Source organism: Lynx canadensis, chromosome E3 (genome assembly GCF_007474595.2).
Source record: "Lynx canadensis isolate LIC74 chromosome E3, mLynCan4.pri.v2, whole genome shotgun sequence".
In the NCBI taxonomy this organism is placed as follows: domain Eukaryota; kingdom Metazoa; phylum Chordata; class Mammalia; order Carnivora; family Felidae; genus Lynx; species Lynx canadensis.
In genome coordinates this window covers 21,829,775-21,851,960 of record NC_044318.1, presented here as the reverse complement: position 1 = coordinate 21,851,960, position 22,186 = coordinate 21,829,775, and the positions used below count along the sequence as shown (strand labels likewise).

Sequence of the window (22,186 nt, the reverse complement as noted above, 5' to 3'; positions counted from 1 at the left end):
ACCCTCAGCTCCCGGGGTCTGAGCAGTCACGACTGCTGTCATCGGATTAGTAACAAGGAACCTTCAGAGAGGGATGGCGGGGCGCCCAGGGTCATACAGAAAGTTCTTAGCCAAGCAGAGCGCTCAGGCTGGGGGAGGATCAGCCTGGTGGCCCTGGGGGACCCTGAGGCATATCCATTCCTTTCTCTGGGACTCAGTTTTCCTCACCCATAGAATGGGGCAGCGCCCTGGCCTGGCCGAGGTGGTGTGGGGTGGGCACACTGTAGGCGAGTGGGTAACGTCAGTTGTGTTTTCACAATTTTTTGTGTGTGTGCCAGTGGCAAGGGGTGGGTTGTGGGTGTCTGAGGACAGATGTCCCAGGACCCTGGGGTCATAGCTTAGGCAGTAGGAGCCGAACATGAGGGGAAGGTCCCATCCCAACCTGTCAGTCTTCCTCTGTCTCCCAGCCGGGCCGGGATCCCGGTCCACGAAGCCTCTTTTAGCCTGAACGAGCTGTGCCTACTGCACAGCCTGGGCAACCGTTCACTCCAGCCGCCTTCCCGCCAGACCAGGAGAAAGAAGAGAGGTTTGCAGCTGCGGGGTGAGGGGTGGGGGCAGGGCTGGCAGCCTGCCTTCTGTCCGGCCCCCTGCTTGGCAGGCCCCCCCCCCTCCAACCAGGCTGCCCTGGCCAAAGTAGGCTGAGTGTCACGGATTCGTACAGGAGAAGCTTGGCAGGCCCTAGTCCCAACGTACACCATCAAGCCCCCTTGCAGATGAGGAAATAGAGGCCCAGAGAGGCCCAGTGCTTTGCCTATGGTCACACAGCAAGGAAGGACTGGGGCCTGAGCAGGGAGCCAGGTTGGGGTATTTGCCCCACCTCTCTGGGGACACTTCGGGTGGCCGGACCCTTCCTGGGGGCTGTGGGGACCAGCAGGCGAGGCCCCTTGCTGCAGGTGTCCCGGCCATCGGGGGGCATCAGCAGGGCCCCTGCCTGCACCCTGGGGAATATTCTCAGGTTGTTTCAGAAGTTCCAAGTTTACTCAGATCCTGCATATGAGCTGTCATCAAAAGTCCCTTTGGCCAGGCGCCCAGGCAAGGAGTGGGGGCGGTGGCACCTGTGAGCCAGGGGTGGGGGTGGGGCTCCTCTCCGCTCCCCCCCCCCGGCCCCGCCTCCGCATTTCGGGGTGCCCTAGAGGGCAAGGGAGAAGGGGGCGAGGAAGGGGCCTCTCCTCGAAGTGTCTGTTCCCCCCTCTCTCCCCAGTTTCCTTCCCTCTGCTTGCGAATGACTCCCTGGGTGACCCTGAAAACCCTACCCCTCTCTGGGCCTCAGTTTCCCCAGCTGTGCAAGGGATCGTAAAATCACCAGGCGAGCTATCGTTTATTGAGGGCTTAGTGTATGCCGGAAGGGACGCCGTGCGTTCTAGCGAATAACAAGGCAATTATTACCAGCCATCCCTAAGGTAAAGCGTAATCGCTACTATTTCTTGTGAACCACTGCTCATGGCGCTGGCCCTGTCTCCGCCACTGAATCCCCAGGACCTAGGACAGTGCCTGACGCCCCAGTGGGTGCTCAAAAACTACACATAGAATAAAACCTCACGACAAACCGGAAATGGATGTTAGAGACGGGGAAACGGAGGTTCAAGGGAGGTGAAGTGGTTTACTCAAGGTCACCCCAGAACTAGGGGGCGGAGCTGGGTCTCCACCCAGTCCTGGCCGCCTCCAAGGCCCCGGATCGCCCGTGGAGGTGTGTTGGCACGCGGGTCACGGGTCCCACAGCCCCCCACCTGACCACAGGGGGACCTCCCAGCCATCACTCCTGCCTGCAGGGATTCTGAAGGCACTGGCTCTCCTCCCTGCGTGGAGGATGCCTTCTTCCCTTCCTTCATTTATTTATCAGGCACCAGGGAGGGAAATGGTGCCTCCCCAAGCTTCTGGTGTCTTCCCTCTTTCCATCTCCTCTTGAACGGGCCTCCTCCACCTGCCCGCCCCCACTGCCCTCAAGCCTCTTGCGGTCCCCAGCCCCCACCCCCACCCTTCACTGGACAGGTGGGAGCCTAGGGCTCAGGCTTTGTCTCGTTCACCCCACGCCTCCGGGCCCTCGATTTTGTTCTTCTCCTAACACTCGGGCGCTTGGTTTCCTCCACTGCGGGGTGGTAAGGATCCAGACACCCTCCCAGGTTGTGAGGTGGGCAGGACCAGGGCTCCCTCGAGTCCACCATGGGGAGCGGGTCGTCAGGCCTGCCCCTCCCCTTCTCAGAAGGGTTCTCGAGACTATGAGCCTTGTTTTTATGCCATCCTGTCTGGCAGGTGTGGCCCTGCAGCCAAGCGGACCGGCGGCCCAAACCCAGCTCCGCGTCTCACGGCCACGTGGTCCTGGGGTCCTCGATCTCATCTGTGAAATGGGCTGAATGGGCTCCAGGCCTCACCTGATGTTGTAGGGATAACGGGAGCCCCTCAAGTGCCAGCGGCGGGCTGAGCCCCGGCGCTCGGAGGACCAGAACCGCGGGGGCTGAGGGAAGCCGATCGCGGGTTCTCAAATGTGCCCCCCGCACCTTCCACCGCTCTTGGACCCTGGCCCTCCTCTGCCACGGGCCCCCCTTCCTGGTGGAACAAGCTGTCTTCCTGGGCGGATCTCCAACCGGCAACTTTCATATTTTTATGCCCCCCAATCTTCACAACTAGCCCCACGGGGATGGAGCTGCCTTCATCCCCATTTTAGAGATGAGAAAACTGAGGCTCCATGAGGTTGGAAGAAGCACAGAGACTTGCTCAAGTTCACCCAGCTAGGGAGTCGCATGGCCGGCTTTTGAACCCGCCAGGTTTTCCCCACTTGACCATGTGCTTCTAAACCCATGCTTTCCCCCCCGGGGGAATACAAATGTCCTCAGGGGGGCAGCCTGTGACTTTTGAATGCCCCCGGCCCCGGGGTCGCTGCTCCCACTGCGCAGGCCGGCCGTTCCTTCTCGAAGTCCAGGGTTCCCACCAGAGGCCTCTCCCCACCCAGCTGCTCTGCCGGGAAGGTGTCCGCCTCCTCCTTCTTTCCTCTCCTGTCCACATGTCAAACTTCAACCCATGCCTCCAGACTCAGCCTCCCCGCGCCTCCCGGCTTCCCTCTCTTCCACGCACACAGGGCCCTTGGCCAATTCTCACCATCGGCCCATCCCCTGTGCTTTGGTGAGAAGGAGACAGCGTGGAGGACGGGGCCAGCCTCCGAGTCACCTGCCCGCCCTGCTCCGCGCTGTTGAGTCTCCTTGGGAAAATCGCTCTACCCCTGGAGCCCCTGTTCTCTGTCTGTGAAGTGGGCACAGAAATCCGTGTGGAGGGGTTACAGGACACAAAGACGCTAAAACCCAGAATCTGCCCCCAAAATCGACGCCCCTCCCCAGAGTGGGCCCCCTAGAAATGCCACACCCTCACACCGTCACCCCCGTGCCCACCCCTGCCCTCCTCGGCTGCCGGGAACCACGGTGACTGTGGCATCCCCTTTGGTCTGGGACCGGCTTTCCTCCCGCAGCCCCGGCCTTTTGGAGCTGGTTTCCACAGACAGCTCATGGGGTCATCTCAGCCGTGTCCCAGCCTCCAGACCTCCAGGCCTCCTGCAGACGCACAAAAAGGCACTTTGGGCGTCCTGGGCTGGGCTGAACAGGAGACTCCAGCCCCAGCTCTGCCGGCCTCACTGTCCCCAGCTGCGAGGAGGGTGCGAAACCCCCCTGTGTCCTCCCACCTCGGGCAGAGAAGGCGCCAGACCCCCCGCAGAGAACAGTGGCTGGAGCTGAGTTACCTGCTGTCCCAGCTTCTCCCTCAGGAATCCATTCTGTGTGCTCGGGGGGGAATCCAGTGGCCTTCCAGGGGTGGGGGCGCGGGACGGGAGTCAGAGGGAGCAGGCAGGTGTGGGGGGTGGGGATCCACAGCCTGTCCTGAGTCACCAGCCAGACAAGCCTACGACCTGTCACCGGGACGGATGGCCCCGGGCCCTAGGCAGGCAGGCCACACAGAGAGAGCCAGCCGGGGTCACAGGCAGTGGTCGGTCACATCCCAGGGAGGTCACACACAGACAGAGGACAGAGATCGACTGCACCAGGGAGAGACCCACAGCAGACCAGGGCTGGTCAGACAGGCAGACGGACAGACAGGGGAAGGGAAGTCGAGCAGACAGGCAGGTGGCCAGCCGGGCAGACGCAAAGAGAGACAGGCAGGCAGGCAGGCAGCCGTGTGGCTGTCAGTCACACTCAGGAAGGAGCAAACAGTCGGCCCCGGAGCCCATGGGTCACTCGGCAGAGCCCCATGGGTCTGTCAGAGCGCGGCTGCTGCCCTGCCGCGTGCACAGGGTGGGGAGGCAGGGGAGGATGTGGCGAGCAGCAGCTCTCCCCGCAGGCCCTGCCCACAGAGCAGCTGGCCCCTCCCTGAGGGAGTGAGAAAGAGGTGGGAGGGGGCCCGGCCCCTGGCAGAGCCCTCGCTCACCAAAGGTCACCTGCTAGGAAGACATTTGGGGCCACCAGGGTGATGGTGCCTCTTGCGGATGGGTGGTGTTACCCGCCCCCCCCAGGTCTCACGGTCATGACCTATGAGGCAGGCAGGGCCCGTGAGCCACTGCTTCTCACAGATGTGGCGACCGAGGCTCAGAGGGGTGTGGAGGTAGGTTAGAGGACCCAGGGGGCCCCGGTGGTCCTGAGAGCCCAACTCTGAGTTCAGAGAGAAAGTTGAGGGCCCAGGGCCAGAGACCCCCCCCCCCCCCCCCCCCCGCGGTCCCATGCTTCACTCACGCACACCACCTGCCTGGCCCAGGACGGGGCTGCGTTTGGACCCCCCACCCCCACCCCAGGCAGACCCCTCTGACTTCCCTTCCTTTGAACCCAGCTTTCCACTGCAGGGTTGCAGGGAGCAGGACCCTGTCCCCAAGCCCTTCAGAAGACAGTCCCTCGGGCGTGTCACATCACCTCTCTGAATGCCTCTGAATGTCAAGCGGGGATGCCTAGCCGAGGGGAGACGGCAGCCATGAGGAACACATGAGAACTCAGGCAAAAAATAGAGAAAAGCAATTCTCAAGAGAGTTTTCTTTCATCTTGCGGACGAGCCGGGGGCCCATGAAAGGGTCAGACGTCTCTCCCTGGCAGAAGTTTAAGAAATCAGAGACAAAATCCAGCAGGCTCCTGCCCAGCAGCCTCACAGGGAGAGCCAGAGAACTTACCACAACCCCTACCGTTACTCTCTTGCATTTTTTAGGCCCCTACACGATCTCAGATTGCTTCCCTTTTAGAGATGGAGCAAACAAGGCTCGGAGAAGTGAAATGTCACACAAGCTACGAAGTGTCATAGCCGGCGTTTGGACCCGGGGGGGTATCTGATTCCTAAGCCCGCACCAGGCGGTGACGACGAGTCTGAACCGGCACCAGATGCTATCAGGGTGGATGGGGGCTCCTTTGTGCTGTGTTGATGACACAGGTTGGCTTGGAAACACATGCCATCTGCCCCCCCAGCTGACTCATTTTTGGGAAACGATTTGCAGCTAACCCACATGACCGCTCCAAAGGAAAAGAGAAAGCATCTTACTATTTATTTCTTCTATTTTTTTTTTCTTTTTCTAGCTGTTTTTGAGGAACTTGGTACAAATTCCCCTGTGGTTGATCTGAAGGATGTTTGCCCTATAGAAATTCTCTTCCTCACTGCTGAAATATCTTGTGTTCTCTGGAGAACCCACGTTAGGAGGAAGCCAGATTTTCTTTTTCTCTCTCCTGATCTTCAGGGTGAGTTTTACGATGCCATGCATCAGTAATCTGAGTGGTTGAAAGATCAAGAAAAGGAATAGTGCACTGGACCTGATATTTGCTGAGAGTTGACTCTGTGCCAGGTTGTTTTGGGTTTTTTTTAAAGTAAGGTTGTTTTTTTGTGTTTTTTGTTTTTTGTTTTTTTAGTATATGTGCTGCCGAAGGGAGCACTTTTTTTGTTTTTTTAAAGTAATCTCTACACCTAGCGTGGGACTTGAACCCTCAACCCCAAGATCAAGAGCCACACGTTCCACTGACTGAGCCAGGCGGGCACCCCTGTGCCAGGGTTTTTAAGGACTTTAAAGATGTATCATCTCACTTAAAACTTATCGTCATTGTCCCTATTTTACAGGGAAGGAAAATGAGACTCGGAGAGGGTAAATGACTTGTCCAAGGTCACACAGCTGGTGAGTGGCAGAGTTGGGATGAGTGAGTGGCAGACTTCAAGCTCCTATGTTCTAGATCATTCACAGCACTGTTTCTGAACGTACGTTAACCCAAGGATATTTGATCTCTCCGGCCTGCCTCCCTTCTACCTGCCTGCCTGTCTGCCTCCCTAACCTTCTCTCCACCCACCCATTCACCCACCTACCTACTCATCCATCCTTCTAACCACCTGCCCACCCAGCCATCCATTCTCCCATCCCTGCCTTCTGGCCACCAATACTGAGCAAGCCCTTGGCTTTTAACTGGGGGTGCCCCGCAGAAATATTCACAAGCGACAATCCTCATGTGTTCTAACGGGGAGAGACAGACAAAACGAAGTGATGGGCAAATGAAATGCAAACTGTACTAAGCGTCACAGAAAACTGATGAGAGGTCAAGGCATCAACTCAGCCATAGGGGAAATATTTTAGGCAGAAGACACTGGACGTGCAAAGGCCCTGAGACAGGAAGGAATGTGGCCTGCTCCAGGAACACTGAGGTCAGTGGGGTGGAACAGAGCAAGGAAGCAAAGGCATACAAGGAGGCGGGCCACAGAAGTCACACCCTGCACGCCGCCTAGGACCGTGCAGGACAGGAAGGAAGGTAGATTGGGTTCCAGGGGAAACTGGAAGACATCCGAGATTTTCATCAGAGGAGTGGCTTCATTCGATGAACCTTTTCAAAGGATTGCTCTGGCCATGACTTAGGGAGGGGGTGGGGTGCAGCAGGGGCCATTTAACCCCTCATGTTTAAAAAGCAGATACTAGCCTGTTTCCGATTCTGTGTCTCCCTCTCTCTCTGCCCCTCCCCCGTTCATGCTCTGTCTCTCTCTGTCCCAAAAATAAATAAACGTTGAAAAAAATAAATAAATAAAATAAATAAAATAAAAAGCAGATACTTTTTTTTGGAGGTGGAAATTGAACAGCTACCACGTCCCCTGGGGTGACCATGAGTCCCCTCAGAAACAGATGTGTGTTGAAGGAAGGTTCCCTGGGCGGAGGGAGGGCTTAGGGCCTGTCTCACAAGCGTGGCCCCCAAGGTCCGGAAGGAGAGTGTAATTGGATGTCTCAACATCACCCAACCCCCCCCCCCCCCCCCCTAGTATTCAGAGCTGGTCAATGGAGAGGAAGTGGTTAAATTTACATTTCAGCCAGAGGCCTACCGGGGAAAAATAATTGAGACAACCCCCTTCAACTCATTTCCTCTTTTTTATTTTTATTTCAACAGCTTTATTAAGATACAACTTACCTAGCATCAATTCCAGCCATGGAACGTGCATAATTCAGTGATTTTTAGGTAAGTGGTGCAACCATCCCCACGACCCAAGTTTAGAACGTTCCCGAAAAAGATCCCTTGTACCCACTGGCAAGCAATTCCATTCGCCCTCCCGGCCCAACCCATCTCCTTTCTCTCTTTGCTGATTCCCTTTTCCCTTGCTGGGTGTTTCATATATAAACTGAATCGCGTGTGTGTTCATTCATTTGTGTTGCTGAGTAATATTCCACTGCAATGATATTATTGTAACGTAATATAATGTAATAATAATGCAATGATGTACCCAATGGATCTGTCACATCCATTCATCAGCTGGTGGACATTTGGAATATGTTCACTTTGTCTTTATCCTAAATAATACTGCTGTGAACATCTCCATGCAAATCTTGGCACAGACACGCATTTTCAAACCTTTTGGGTGCACGACTGCCAGGATTGGATTGCTGGGTCTTAGGGTCATTCTATGTGTCATTCCCTGAAGAGCTAACGGTTTGTTTTCCAAAGCAGCTGCACCATTTTATATTGTCACCAGCAATGTACGAGAATTTCAGTTTGTCCACATGTTTGGCGACACTCTTATTTTCCTTTTTTTTTTTTTTTTACTGTGGACATCCGAGTGGGTATGAGGTAGTATCTCACTGTGGTTTTGCTTTGCATTTCCTTAACAGCTAATGATGGTGAACATCTTTATATGGGCTGGGCACTCATTTGTTTATCTCCTTTGGAGAAATGTCTATTCAAGTCCTTTGCCCATTTTTTTTTTTTACATTGGGTTGTGCTATGGACAGAACGCTGTGTCACACAACCGGTCCTCCAATCATATGTTGAAATTCTAACCCCCAGTGTGATTGTAACAGGACATGGGGCCTCCGAGAGATGATTAGGTCATTAGACCAGAGCCCTCATAAATGGTGCCTTTATGAGTATCCTTATAAAAGAGACCCCAGAGAGATAACTCACCTTTCCTACCATGCGAGAACACAGTGGTCTCTGACCCAGGAAGCGGGCCTCACTGGACATCGAGTCTGCTGGAAACTTGATCTTGGACTTCCCAGTCTCCAGAACTGGGTGAAATAAATTTTCGTTGTTTATAAGCCACTTAATCAACTATATTTTGTCGTAGCACTCTGAATGGACCAAGACAGGTTGTCATTTTGTTGTGGAGTTGTAAGAGCTCTTTATATATTGTAGATACTATCAGATATATAATTTGGAAATATTTTCTCTCATTCTGTAGTTCCCCTTTTCACTTTCTTGATAATGTCCTTTGATGCACAAAGGTTTTTAATTTTTATGAAGTACAATTTTTCTCTTTTTTCCTTTGCTGCTCCTGCTTTGGTGTCATTGTTTAGGATCCATCACCAAATCTAAGATCATGAAGATTTACCCCTATGTCTTCCTCTAAGAGTTCTATTGTGATAGTTCTTATATTTAGGTCTCTGATCTATTTTATATTAATTTTTGTATATGATGTGTGATAAGGGTCCGACTTAATTATTTTGTGCGTAGATATCCTGCTGTCCCAGGGTCATTTGCTGAAGACACTGTTCCTTCCCACTGAGTCGTCTTGGCATCTTTGCCGAAAATCATTGGCCATCGATGCATAGATTTATTTCTGGACTCTCAAGTCAATTCCATTGGTCTCTATTTCTACCCTGAGCCAGTATCGCTCTGCCTTGATTACTGTAGACTTGTAGTAAGTTTTGAAATTGGGAGTTTGAATCCTCCAACTTTCTTGTTCTTTTTAAAGACTGTTTTGGGTGTTCTGGGCCCCTCGCAATTCCACATGAATTTTAGGATCAACTTTTCCATTTCTGAGCAAACAAAAGGCTATTGGGATTTTGATAGGGATCGCGTTGAATCCATAGGTCGCTTTAAGGAATACCTGCCACCTTAACAACACTAATTCCTCCGTTAACCTGAACACAGGATATTCTTTCATTTATTTAGATCTTTAATCTCTTTTAGTAATGCTTCGTAGTTTCCACCATGCACACCTTTTACCTCCTTGGTTAAATCTATTCCCAAGGAGCCTATTCTTTTTAACGTTATTGCATCTGGAATTATTTTCTTAATTTCCTTTTCATCTTGTTAGTTCTAGTGTAGAGAAGCTAATTTTTGTATGTGGATCTCGCACCCTGCCCTTTTGCTGAGTTTATTAGCCTTGATAATTTCTTTGTGAATTCTTCAGTATTTTCTATTTTAAGTTTACTTTTATTATTTATTTTGAGAGAGAGAGAGAGAGAGCACACAAGCGGGGGAGTGGCAGAGAGAGAGAGAGAGAGAGAGAGAGAGGGAGGGAGAATTCCAAGCAGGATCCGCACTGTCAGCGCAGAGCCTAATGTAAGGCTCAAACTCACAAACCGTGAGATCATGACCCGAGCTGAGATCAAGAGTTGGACGCTTAACCGACTGCTTCACCCAGGCACCCCCTTAAGCATTTTCTAGATATGGTATTATGTCATCCGTCAATAGAGGTAGTTTTACCTCTTCCTTTCCAATTTCCTTTTCTTGCTGACTTGCTCTAAAACTTTCAGTACGATGTTGAACAGCGGTGGTACAAGCGGGCATCCTTGCTCCTGGTGTTGGAAGGAAAGCCTTCAGCTTCGCGTCCATCGAGTGTGATGCTAGCTGTGGGTTTTTTTATATATATAACAATATCACCACGATCATGTTGAGGGATGTCTCTTCTGTTCCTAGTTGGCGGAGCATTTTTAGCACAAAACAAAATGTTCGATTTTGCCAAATGCTTTTTCTGCACCCATTGAGATGATCACGCGGCTTTCTTTTCTCCCCCCCTTAATTTTATGAGTGTGGTGTGCTACGTTGATTCATTTTCTCATGTTGAATCTCACTTGCACACCTGGGATAACTCCTGTTTGGTCATGGTATATAATCCTTTTAACACGCGCTAGGATTCGGTTTGCTAATGTCTTGTTGAGAATTTTGCACCGTTATTCATAAAAGATATTTGTCCATAGCATCCTTCCCCCCTCCCTCCCTCCCTTCCTTCCTTCCTTTCCTATTTAAATTAATTCTATTTATTTCACTTTTGGGTATGGTCCATAGTGTTCTTTTCTTCTGATGTCTGGCTCTGGTATTACAGGATGATTGAGGAAATGTTCCTTCCTCTTCTATTTTGGGGAAGAGTTTGAGAAGGATCGGAGTTCATTCTTCTTTATTATTTTTTTTTTAATTTTTTTTTAAGTTTATTTATCTATTTTGAGAGACACAGACAGAGCACACGAGTGGGAGAGGGGCAGAGAAAGAGGGGGACAGAGGATCCAAAGCTGGCTCCTTGCTGACAGCAGAGAGCCTGATGCGGGGCTCAAGCCCACAGACCGTGAGATCACGACCCAAGCCAAAATCAGAAGCTTCACCGATGAGCCACCCAGGTGCCCCTATTCCTCTGTAAATGTTGGGGAGAACTTACCAGTGAAGGCATGCAACTCTAGATTTTTGTTGTTCTTAGGAGGTTTTTGATTACTGATTCAATTCTCTACTTCTTATATGCCTGTTTAGATTTTCTATTTCTTCGTGAGTCATTTTTGGTAATTCGTGTCTTTCTAGGTATTTGTCCATTTCATCTAGGTTATCTAATTTGCTGCCTACAATTGTTCGTAGTATTCTCTTATAACCCCCCTTTTTTTTTTCTGTAAGTTTGGTTAGTAATGTCCCCATTATTTCCATTTCCAATTTTAGTTGCATTTTTCATTTCTTCTTCTTCTCTCTCTCTCTTGCTCTCACCCTTGCTCTCTCTCTTTTGGTTTTGCTTAATTCAGTTAAAGGAGTGCCAACTTTTTTTTTCAATAAATAATTCTTAGTTGTGTTGGTCCTCTCTATTGTTTTTCTATTTTTTATTTCATTTGTCTCATCTTTATTATCTCCTTCCTTCTGCTAGCACTGGGTTTAATTTGCTCTCCTTTTTCTAGTTCCTTAAGGTGCACAGTTAACGTTACTAATTTGGAATCTTTCTTATTTTTTAATGAAGGCATTTGTAGCTCCAAATTTCCCTCTTAGCTCTGTTTTCACTGCATCCCATACATTTTGGTATGTTGCGTTTTCATTTTCACTCATCCTTAAGCATTTTCTAATTTCTCTTGTTATTTCTTATTGTGTTCCTTAGTTGTTTAAGAGTGTGTTGTTTAATTTCCACTTATTTGTGAGTTCACTGGTTTTCCTTCTGTTACTGATATCAAGCTCCATTCCACTGTGGTCAGAGAAGATATTTGTATGATTGTAATCTTTTTAAATGTATTGAGATTTGTTTTGTGGCCTAACGTATAATCTATATAGAGAATGTTTCGTGTGCACTTGGAGATCACTGCTGGGCTTGGATGCTGTGTTCTATACGTGTCTGTTTGGTCTCTTTGGTTTATAGTATTGTTCTAACCCTCTATTTCCTTAGGAGCCTTCTGTCTAGGTGTTCTATCTAGTATTGAAAGTGGGCCCTGAGGGGGCGCCTGGGTGGCTCAGTCGGTTAAGCCTCCGACTTCGGCTCAGGTCACGATCTCACGGTTCGTGAGTTCGAGCCCCGTGTCGGGCTCTGTGCTGACAGCTCGGAGCCTGGAGCCTGTTTCGGATTCTGTGTCTTCCTCTCTCTCTCTCTCTCTCTCTCTCTGACCCTCCCCCGTTCATGCTCTGTCTCTCTCTGTCTCAAAAATAAATAAACATTAAAAAAATATATATTAAAAAAAAAAAGAAAGTGGGCCCTGAGGTCTTCAGCTGTTACTCTAAACTGTCTATTTTCTTCTTCGGTTCTGTGAGCATTTGCTTTATTATTTTGGGACTCTGTTAGTTGGTGCATACCTACTCACAGTTGTTATACCTTTTTGATACATTGACACTTTTAGCAACATATAATGTCCTTCTGGGTCTCCTGTAAAAATTTGACTTACAGCTCATTTTACTGATATTATTAGAGCCTCTCTGGCTCTCTTCTGGTTACCATTTGGACGGAATATACTTGTCTATCCTTCCTCATTCGTCCTCTTTGTGTCTTTGGATATGAAGTGAGTCTCCTGTAGACAACATAAAGCTGGACCGTGGTTTCTATCTGTTGTCTCAGTGTGTTCTCTGTTCTCTCAGAGACAAAAAGAGGAGTTACAAACCAAAAATATAGTAATACTGGCTTTTACATTACCTGTGTATTTACCTTTACTGGTATTCTTTACTCATTCATATGGCTTCGAGTTACTTTCTAGCTAGCATCCTTTTATTTCGGCCTGAAATACTCCCTTGAGCATTTCTCATAGGGCAGATCTCCTGGTGATAAACTCCCTCAACTCTTGCTTATCTTGGATTTTTTTTTTTTTTTTTTTAATGCAGATTCTGTGTGTGTGTTCGTGGGCGGGGGTTGTGGTGAGGCTCTGCATGTCTTTTCTTTTCTTTTTTTTTTTTTAATGTTTATTTATTTTTGAGAGAGTGCAAGCAGGGGAGGGGCAGAGAGAGGGGGGCAGAGGATCCAAAGCAGGTTCTGCCCTGACAGCAGAGAGCTGGATGTGGGGCACGAAGTCACGAACCAGCCGTGAGATCATGCCATGAGCCAAAGTCGGACACTTGACTGAGAGGTAACAGATATCTTTTTTAAAATTATTATTCTTTTTTTTTTTATTTTAAGTAGGACCCCTACCCGACATGAGGCTTGAACTCACAACCCTGAGACCAAGAGTTGTGTGCCCCACCAGCTGAGCCAGCCAGACACCCCAACAAAGACCTCCTTCATGTTGTCTTCTATAAGTTTTACTGTTTAAGTTCTCATGTTCAGAACTATGATTCATTTTGAGTTACTTTTTGTGTGTGGTGTGAGATAATGATCTAAATGTATCTTTTTTGCTTGTGGCTACCCAAGAGTCCCGGCACGATATGTTGAAAAGATTATCCTTTCCCCACTGAATTACCTTGGCGCCTATTTTGAAGATTAATTCACTCTTACATGTATGGGTTTATTTCTGGACTCTCTGCTCTGTCTCATTTCTTTATGCCTATCCATATGCCACTACCGCATTGTCTTGATGAGAGCCTCGTAGTTAAGTTTGGGAATTGGGAAGTGAAAATGGTCCATCGTTGTCCTGCTTTTCCAGAATGGCTTCGGCTACTCTAGGTCCTTTGCATTTCCATAAAAGTTATTAGGATCGGCTTGTTAATTCCTGCAAAATTCCCTGCTGAGAATTTGACAAGGAACGTGATGACGGTAGGTCAGCTTGGGGAGATATTGTGTCTTCCAGTTCAGGCAGGTGGACCAGCTCTCCATTTATTTAGGTCTTTAAAATTTTTCTCTCAGGGGCGCCTGGGTGGCGCAGTCGGTTAAGCGTCCGACTTCAGCTCAGGTCACGATCTCGCGGTCCGTGAGTTCGAGCCCCGCGTCGGGCTCTGGGCTGATGGCTCAGAGCCTGGAGCCTGCTTCCGGTTTTGTGTCTCCCTCTCTCTCTGCCCCTCCTCCGTTCATGCTCTGTCTCTCTCTGCCTCAAAAATAAATAAACGTTAAAAAAATTTAAAAAAAAAATTTTTTCTCTCAGATCCCTCCTTCCTCATCCATTCCCTATTGTGGCCCAGCATTGTGGGGCTCCTCTGATGGTTCAGATGGTCTACTGAGGGTCACAGTAGACCCAACAAAGGGCAGGAGGCGTTTCACTGGGAGCTCAGCTCACAAGAAGGCAACATCCAAGAGGGTCATTACGGAGGGCTGGGCTGTACACACATGTGGCTGAGATTGGAAACCCCGTTTCACCCAGTTATCTTGACACAGTGGGTTCATTGCAAGATCAGTGGCTGAATATGAAGGCAAAATGAAGACATAGTACCCTCAGTTATCAGCAATGCAGAAGGGATAGGATTATCCTCCTTCAGAGACTCACCTTGTTTGTATCAGGCTCTGGACCCATAGCTGTGTCATTCAAGATGATAAGAATGTTTTCGGATTTTGTTAATCCATGCCTCAAATTAAGCTCTCTGGTGGGCTGATCAGACCCCCCAGCCATTGATGACATTGACTGCTATTTGAGGATGAGGGCTGTGTTGGTCGGGTTCCCCAGAAACAGTTTCTAATTAAGGCTTTCAGTGCAGGTAGTGGATTTGGGAGGCGGTCCCAGGAACCACTTGTAGGGGAGTCGGGAAGTGAGGCAGGGCAGGGAAGAAGGACAAATAGAACGTTCCTCCAAAGTGTCCCAGATGTGGAACAAGGAAGCCGGGTTATTTCTTCACAAAGACCCAAGACCCCCTCTGCCAGGAGTAGAGGGTTGCTCCCTGAGGCAGAGTTCTGGCATTTCCAGATGGCTAACCATGTGTACCTGCAGCCAAAAATAAACCCTGAGGCAGAGAGTTGATGGTTTTTGCAGTAAGAATGCCTCAGTGTGTAGAGCTGAGAGGGTAAGGGTGAGGCTCCGACACCTACTACGATGCAAATGGCAGCAACCAGTTGGCTCCAGTCTCCCACGATGCCCTTCTTTCTCCTATGAGAACCAAGGTGTAATTCTGGACAGCGACGTGCCCAGCTAACAGACTACTCCCCAGTCTCTGTTGCAGCTAGCGATGGGAGTGTTCAGATGGAGCTTCTGAGAGCACCCTTGACCCCTTCTCTCTTTCCCTTCCTCCTTTCTCCTGCGTAAAGGGTAGATGTGATGGCTGGTGCTCAAGCAGCCATTTTGGAACCAAAGGAAAAGACCAAGAGAATCACAGAGAACTTGGCCCTAATATCACAGGCCGTGCACCAATGTCAGTAGCTACTTGCCTCCAGGCTTCACATTCCACAGGAGAATAAACCCTTAAGGGTTTCAGCCACCAGAGTTGGCCTTGTGACAGCCTCTGAAGGCAACTTCCAACCACACGAGGAGCTTGAATGACTCTCAAAAAGACAAAGGAGCTTATTTGTATGCCCAAACTGGTGAAGCAAGTCATTTCAGGTACGATTAAAACTACCGACAAAGTCTAAATGAACCAGGAAAAGAGGGTTGAATTCATAATTTATAAAGCATCTACAAAACGGAATACTCTGCAGATATTAAAAATGGATGATTTGTCTATAAACATTGATGATAATAGAAATGGATATCCCAGGGGCACCTGGATGGCGCAGTCGGTTAAGCGTCTGACTTTAGCTCAGGTCACGATCTCACGGCTTATGAGTTCGAGCCCTGCCTTGGGCTCTGTGCTGACAGCTCGGAGGCTGGAGCCTGCTTTGGATTCTGGGTCTCCCTCTCTCTCTGCCCCTCCCCACTCACACTCTGTTTCTGTCTCTCTCAAAAATAAATAAACATTAAAAAAAAATTTTTTTAAAGAATAGAATAGAATAGAATAGAATAGGGGTGCCTGGGTGGTTCAGCCAGCTAAGCGTCTGACTTCAGCTCAGGTCACGATCTCATCGCTTGTGAGTCCGAGCCCCGCATCGGGCTCTGTGCTGTCAGTGCAGAGCTGGCTTTGGTTCCTATCTCCCTCGCTCTCTGCCCCTCCCCAGCTCGTGCTTTCTCTCTGCCTCAAAAATAAATAACCACATCAAAGAAAAATTTTTAAAAAAGAATAAAATAAGATAAAATAAAATAAAATAAGCACATTTTCTTGCTACCTGGAGCGTGGGTGTGGTGGTGGTGGGCATCTTGGACAATGTAGATGAAGGCAAAAATCCTAGGGAGGGCAGAGCAGCCGGCATGGGTCCCTGGGTGACCTTGTGGAGCACCACTCAGCCTTGGACGCCTACCTCCACACTGTGACAAGGGGGAGGAACCTCTCTTACTTGGGCCACTGTCAGTTTGGGGCTCTGTATGTGCAACTGAGCCTACCTTTGAGCTCGTGCTCACAGATACAGATTTAGACACGCACGTGGAGGTGGGCACAGGGGTGGGTGGAGCCATAGCTATAACCCCGACCGACGGCTAGACGGCTGTCGGGGTCTGTACAGACTGAAGAGGACGAAGGACAAGGCTGATGCTGGGTAGGCAGCTAAAAATCGCTGTCACATCCCGGAAAATAAAGTAAATCACATGCGATCCCTCAGTGCCCGTGAGTGACGACAATTATTTCAGCGGCAGTCCTAGAAAACCAAATCGAGTACGCTTAGCGAAAATGGGGCTGTGCTGCAGACAAGGAGGAGGTGCCCCAGGATACCGCCGGGGCTCAACAGAACTGCCAACTCACCGGCAGTCGGGGGGGGGGGGGGGGCAACGGTTCCCATGGCCTCCCGCCAGAAAAGTCCCAGGGAATTCTTTGATTGGCTTGGATTGCCTCACAAGCCAATCTGCGCACCAGTCTGGGGTCAATGGTGGCTCAGCGTGAGTAACCTGGTAATCCCTGGACCAGGGCCCGCGGCCACAGGGAGGGGGACTCTGGGTAGATGCCAGCCCATCTCTGCGGCTGTCACAAAAAGAAGGCAGCGAGGCAGTGCGGGGTCATTCTGTGCAACATTCCGTGCAAAGACAATAGCCACTACATATACTGATATTGTCGTGACGGACAGAACTGTGTCTCCCTCCCCCCCACCCCACCCCCAAACGCATATGTTGAAGTCCTAACTCCCAATGTGATGCTCTCTGGACACAGGGCCTTCCGGAGGTCAGAGTTAAAGATCGTAAACGTAGAGCTCTGAGCCAACAGGCCTGCGGTCTTTGAAGAAGGAGAAGAGACACCAGGGTTCTCTCTCTCCACCGTGTGAGGACGCACCAGGAAGGAAGAGGGCCCTCCCCAGAAAATGACCATGGTGACACTGTGATCTTAGACTTCCAGCCTCCAGAACCGGGAGGACATCGGTTTCTGTCGTTTCATACTTTGTTCTGGTGGCCTGAGCCGACTGAGACAGACTTAATCTGTATTAGTCAGGGCTCTCCAGGGAGACAGAGCCAGCCCTGGTTTCTACAATTATTAGTAACATAGCCAACAAACTTGTTTACAGTTTTAAGGGGCTTACCGTGGAGCAGGTCCTGCGTAAAGCTATCCTAACCACGTATTAATATCCACATTTTAGACAGGGGGAAACAGAGGTACCAGAAATTGAGCAACTTGCCCGTGACCATAGATCATAGGGAGTGGAGTCAGGATTGGAACGTGGACAGTCTGTCTCCAAGTGGTAACAAGGCTATTTGTAGGTCATGGGGGTTTTTATGGCTAATTTTCTTGTACTTTTCTGTACTGATTTTTTAAAGTGATGTATTGTTTCTAGAACAATAATAAAGCTATTCAATTTTGGAAATTAAAGGAAGGAAGGTCACAGTGTACCTGCGTGCTGGGGAAAGGGTACAGCAAGAAGGGAAGGCATTAAAAAAAATCTATGGAGATGTGAGTCAGGGGTCCTTCCAAAACCACTGACCAAGGTTGAGTGCCATGCCCTTTACTTTAGGTCCAGCGGTCAATTTCACAGGTATGAGGATTCGAATCACTGAAGCAACATGTGCTTGGGGGCTTTTCCCCAACTCAAGAGTGTCTCATGGCCCAGAGAAACTTGAAGCCCCCTGGGACTGCATTAATAGAGGTATGGAGCACAGAGTAAGGGAGGTTATCCTCACCACAATGGCCAGACCAGCAGCCAATGTCCAGTTCTGAGCCCTCATTTTAAGAACATTGGTAAATTGGAGTATATTTAGGAGAAGGAACCAAGAAGCCGGGGGGTGGGGGGTGGGGGAAGGGGTGTGGAGAGGGTCTGAAAACCATGAGCGAGCAGAGGTATGGAGCTTGAAGAAGAGACGATCCAGGGTGGGAGACATGAGAGCTGACCTTCAGGCTCAGACCAGTGCAGTCAGAGTTGCCTCACTGAGGGACAGTGAGCTTCCTGTCTCTGGTGGTATGCAAACCAAGGCTTGGCCACCTGTTGATGTGGGTATATGGTTGGATTGATTGTGTGGTTGGACCACAGGGCCATAAAGGCTCCTTTCACGTTTAGTGTCTACGTGACTCTGATTTCTGGAAAGATGTGGGAGGGTTTACCCTGGAAGGCAAGTGCTATGCACCAAATCGTGTTCGTGTCTCCCCGGAAAATTCCCGCGTTGCAACTCTAACCCGGCTGTCACTGTCTTTGGAGATGGGGCCACCCAGGAAGTCGTGAAGAATCGGATTAGCGTCCCCGTCAGAAGAGCCACCAGTGAGCTTCTGCCCTCTCTCCACATGCACGGAGGAAATACCACGCGAAGACACAGCAAGCAAGTGGCTGTCTGCACACGAGGGAGCGGGTTCTCACCAGACACTGAATCAGTCAGCACTCTCTCTTGGCCTTTCCTGCCTGCGGCACTGCGAGAAAGACGTGTCTGTCGTTAAAGCCACCCCGTCCGTGGTGTTTTGTTACAGCAGCCCGAGCTGACTAAGACAGAGAGTTACCGCAGCGGGTGCACACATCAGATGCCTCTGCTTAGCCTCCCCCAGGGGATCCTGGGGCTGAAGCCCCAGCCTCAGGGTGCCAGCCTCCAAGGTCCGGGGGGGGTGGGCTGATCAGGGGAGAGGAGGAGTTGCCCATCTCCCCCCGCCCCCCCAACCCCCCACACACCCAACTTGACGTTTGGTTTTTTTTCAGTAGGTAGAACAGATCTTCTCTTTACTGTTGAGAGTCTCAAGTCCAGTGGGGAAGGGACACACAGGACTGAAAACAAGGCACTTGGGATAATCGCATGTGGCAAGTGTAAGCGGGCCCTTTAGGAGTTGTTGTGGTTAGTATTGGGCAGGATTGCCTTGTTTTTGGCTTTTCAGCACTGGAAATGCTAGCATTGTATCCTGGTAATTGTATCCTGATTTTTTTTCTGAGATGCCACCCCTCCCCCTTGCTTAGTTTCTCTCCCCAGGAGGGCACGTGACCCTGCCCTAAGTCGATTCACTCTATTCTTCAGGCCATGTTCATTGATCCCATTAGAGTAGGTGACCCAGTCAGAACCAATGAGACCCCATGAAACTTTTGATTGGAATGACTGGGGCAAAGACTGGGCTCGGAGCAGAGAGGATATGCTATCTGCAGCGACTTTAGATTATCTTGTGGCCACAGTGGGAGAACTTGCCTCAGAATAGAATGGAGTCAACATACAAGAAGTGACTCATGGCAGGAATTGAATCATCGGGCATTAGGACCCCTTGATCCAGCTGTGCCTGAAAGCCAGACTTTTTAGTGAAATGAGACAATAAGTTCCCTTTTGCTTTCAGCCAGCTTGGGTCAGTTTTCTTTCACTTGAAACTGAAAAGTTCTTGACAGATATATCACTGTGTGCCTACCAGTGTTACACAATGATCTGTACAAAGTGCCACGGGAAAAGAGGGGAGGCAACTAATTATATGCCTGGAGTGGTGTGGAGGGAGTGTCCAGGGAAGGCTTTGCAGAGGAGGGGTCACTTAAACTGGATTTGGGAGGAAGAAGAGCAAGCGGTTCATCTTGTCAGAAAGACAGAAGTGACCGTTTCAAAAACATGGGCGGGGAGACCAAGAAATACACTTATAAATAATCTAAGGGATAATGAGAAAAACCACAGTGGGAAAGTCAGAAAACATGTTGAACTGAACGACATAGAAAATGCCTATCAGGGGCGCCTGGGTGGCGCAGTCGGTTAAGCGTCCGACTTCAGCCAGGTCACGATCTCACGGTCCGTGAGTTCGAGCCCCGCGTCGGGCTCTGGGCTGATGGCTCAGAGCCTGGAGCCTGTTTCCGATTCTGTGTCTCCCTCTCTCTCTGACCCTCCCCTGTTCATGCTCTGTCTCTCTCTGTCCCAAAAATAAATAAACGTTGAAAAAAAAATTTAAAAAAAAAAAAGAAAATGCCTATCAAAACTTAACGGGTGCAGCTAAAGTAATACTTAGAGGGAAATTTGTAGCCTTAGAATTTGTAAATTACAAAAGAAGACACACTAAGAATGAATGTTCTGAGCATCCCTCTCAAGAAGTTAGCAGCAAGATAAACAGAAGAAAGTAAAAGAAGGGAAATCATCGTGATAGAAAACAGACCGAAAGAGGAAGGAAGCAGAGCCTGGGGAGGATCAACAAAGCCCCAAGTCTGCCGCTGGTGAGCCAGAGACTCAGGGGTGTGACCGCATGGCCTATTTGGGGAACAATACCCCCCCCCCGGTGCCAGAATGGGTGGACTGGGCAGAGGAGGCCGCCAGCAGGAGGGAAATGGTGAGGCTGGAGACTGGAGAGGTCAGTGGTGCCCAGAGCCCAGAGGAGCAGGACCAGGACCCCGCCCCGTGGGCCGTGGAAGACACGGAAGGTTCTCAGCAGGTTACTGGGCTGGGGACGTATCTGGCCCTTGGGGACCCTCTGCAGATGAGAGCGGTGTCTCAGATGCTGGGGCTGATTGAAAAGGAGAAGAAAAGCCACAAGGATGCCATGTTCAGGTTTCCAGGAACCAGCCTCCGTCACGGGGAACTGTCACCACCACTGTCTGCTCCCACGGCCACCTTGCACGTGGCACAGGCTCACTTCCCTTTCAGGCAGGGGCTGCCAAGCTCCGAGGGTGGTCTCTGAGAAGGCCCTGGAAGGTAGGGAGAGTCTGGTTTTCTCAACCTCAGCACCTCTGACATCCGGGCTGGACAATTCTTTGTGTCGGGGGCTGTCCTGTGCATGGTGTATCCTGGGCCCTAGGCACTGAGGGCCAACAGCACGTCTTCCCAGTTGTGACAGCCGATGGTGTCTCCAGATGTTGCCAAGCACCCCCTGGAGGGGCCACTGATTTGCTGTTGTGGTGGAGGGGCGGGCTAGACCCCCTGCCAGTGACATTTTCCCCCCACCTGCCGAACGGGGCTGAGGAGACCCGCCGCACAAGATAATAACGGGGATGCGGCGGGGTCACCGAGCCTGGCAGAGGAGGGGCTCAACACACAGCAGGGCTCACGATTACGCGCCTGGGTGACAACTATTTCGCCTGCCTCTGCGGTGGGGCCAGAGGGGCTGGACCGTGAGTGCGGCCGTGTCCCCAGCACAGCCACTGAGCTGGCTCAGCCGTGCCTGCCGCTGTCTCTCAGGACCCTACACCCGGCCTCAGGAAGCCTCCAGTTGAAAGATGCCCGGAATCCACAGCGACGGCCACCGGCGTCCCTCAGCGACAGCGGGCCGCTAATTCCCCACCTCCATTTCTGGGTCTCCAAAAGCCACTGTTCTCCTCACTGCAGCGATGGTTTTCAAGCTTTTTTCAAATGTTTTATTTTATTTTTGAGAGGGTGCAACTGGGGGAGGGGAAAAGAGACAGGGAGACACAGAATCCAAAGCAGGTTCCAGGCTCCGAGCTGTCAGCGCGGAGCCCCATGCGGGGCCTGAACCCACGAACCCTGAGATCGTGATCCCAGCCGAAGTCGGACGCTCACCAGACTGAGCCACCCAGGGGCCCCTGCAGTGATCTTTTTAAAGCAAAACCTCCAAAGTCTCCCTGCCATTCTCGAAGAAACGGGAGTCCTCACTGTGACAGGACTGTCACCCATCATCTCATTTCTGCCTCCCCAGACCCCAGCGAGCTGGGCAGGCAAAGACTGGTCCATCCAGCCTGGGAGGGTGGAGTCAGGTGACCAAGTCTGGTTCGACCAGGTTCTCTGGTGAATGGGTGGGAGAGACGGCTGAGGGACAGCAATGCCCTGCCCACTCCCGCTCCAATCACCTTCGAGCAGGAGCCTCTCAGTTCCCCGTAACCCACATGTGAATCTCGGTGCCCAGCAGAGACAGGGTCCTCGTTTCTCCAGGGCCGGGGCGGGGGGCTTGTCGGCGGTGACAAACGTGCATATCCAGGTGTGTGCAACGCAGAAATAAAAACAGCAGCAGGTGGCCTGCTGGGAGGCTGCTGTGTGCCAGGTGCTGGT

At 50.6% G+C, this 22,186-nt stretch overlaps 1 protein-coding gene across 3 annotated transcripts in view; it reads right to left on the bottom strand.

Moving 5' to 3' along the window:
* Window positions 1-4,322, bottom strand: part of IL21R (interleukin 21 receptor) — a 34,424-nt gene extending 30,102 nt beyond the window's left edge. For 2 of the 3 annotated variants that reach the window (XM_030300829.1, XM_030300830.1), the window contains exon 1: window positions 3,764-4,322. The gene's annotated coding sequence lies outside the window, so the exon portion shown is untranslated. The remainder of the gene's footprint in view (window positions 1-3,763) is intronic. The other variant, XM_030300831.1, reaches the window with a different exon arrangement.
* Window positions 4,323-22,186: the final 17,864 nt, after the last annotated feature.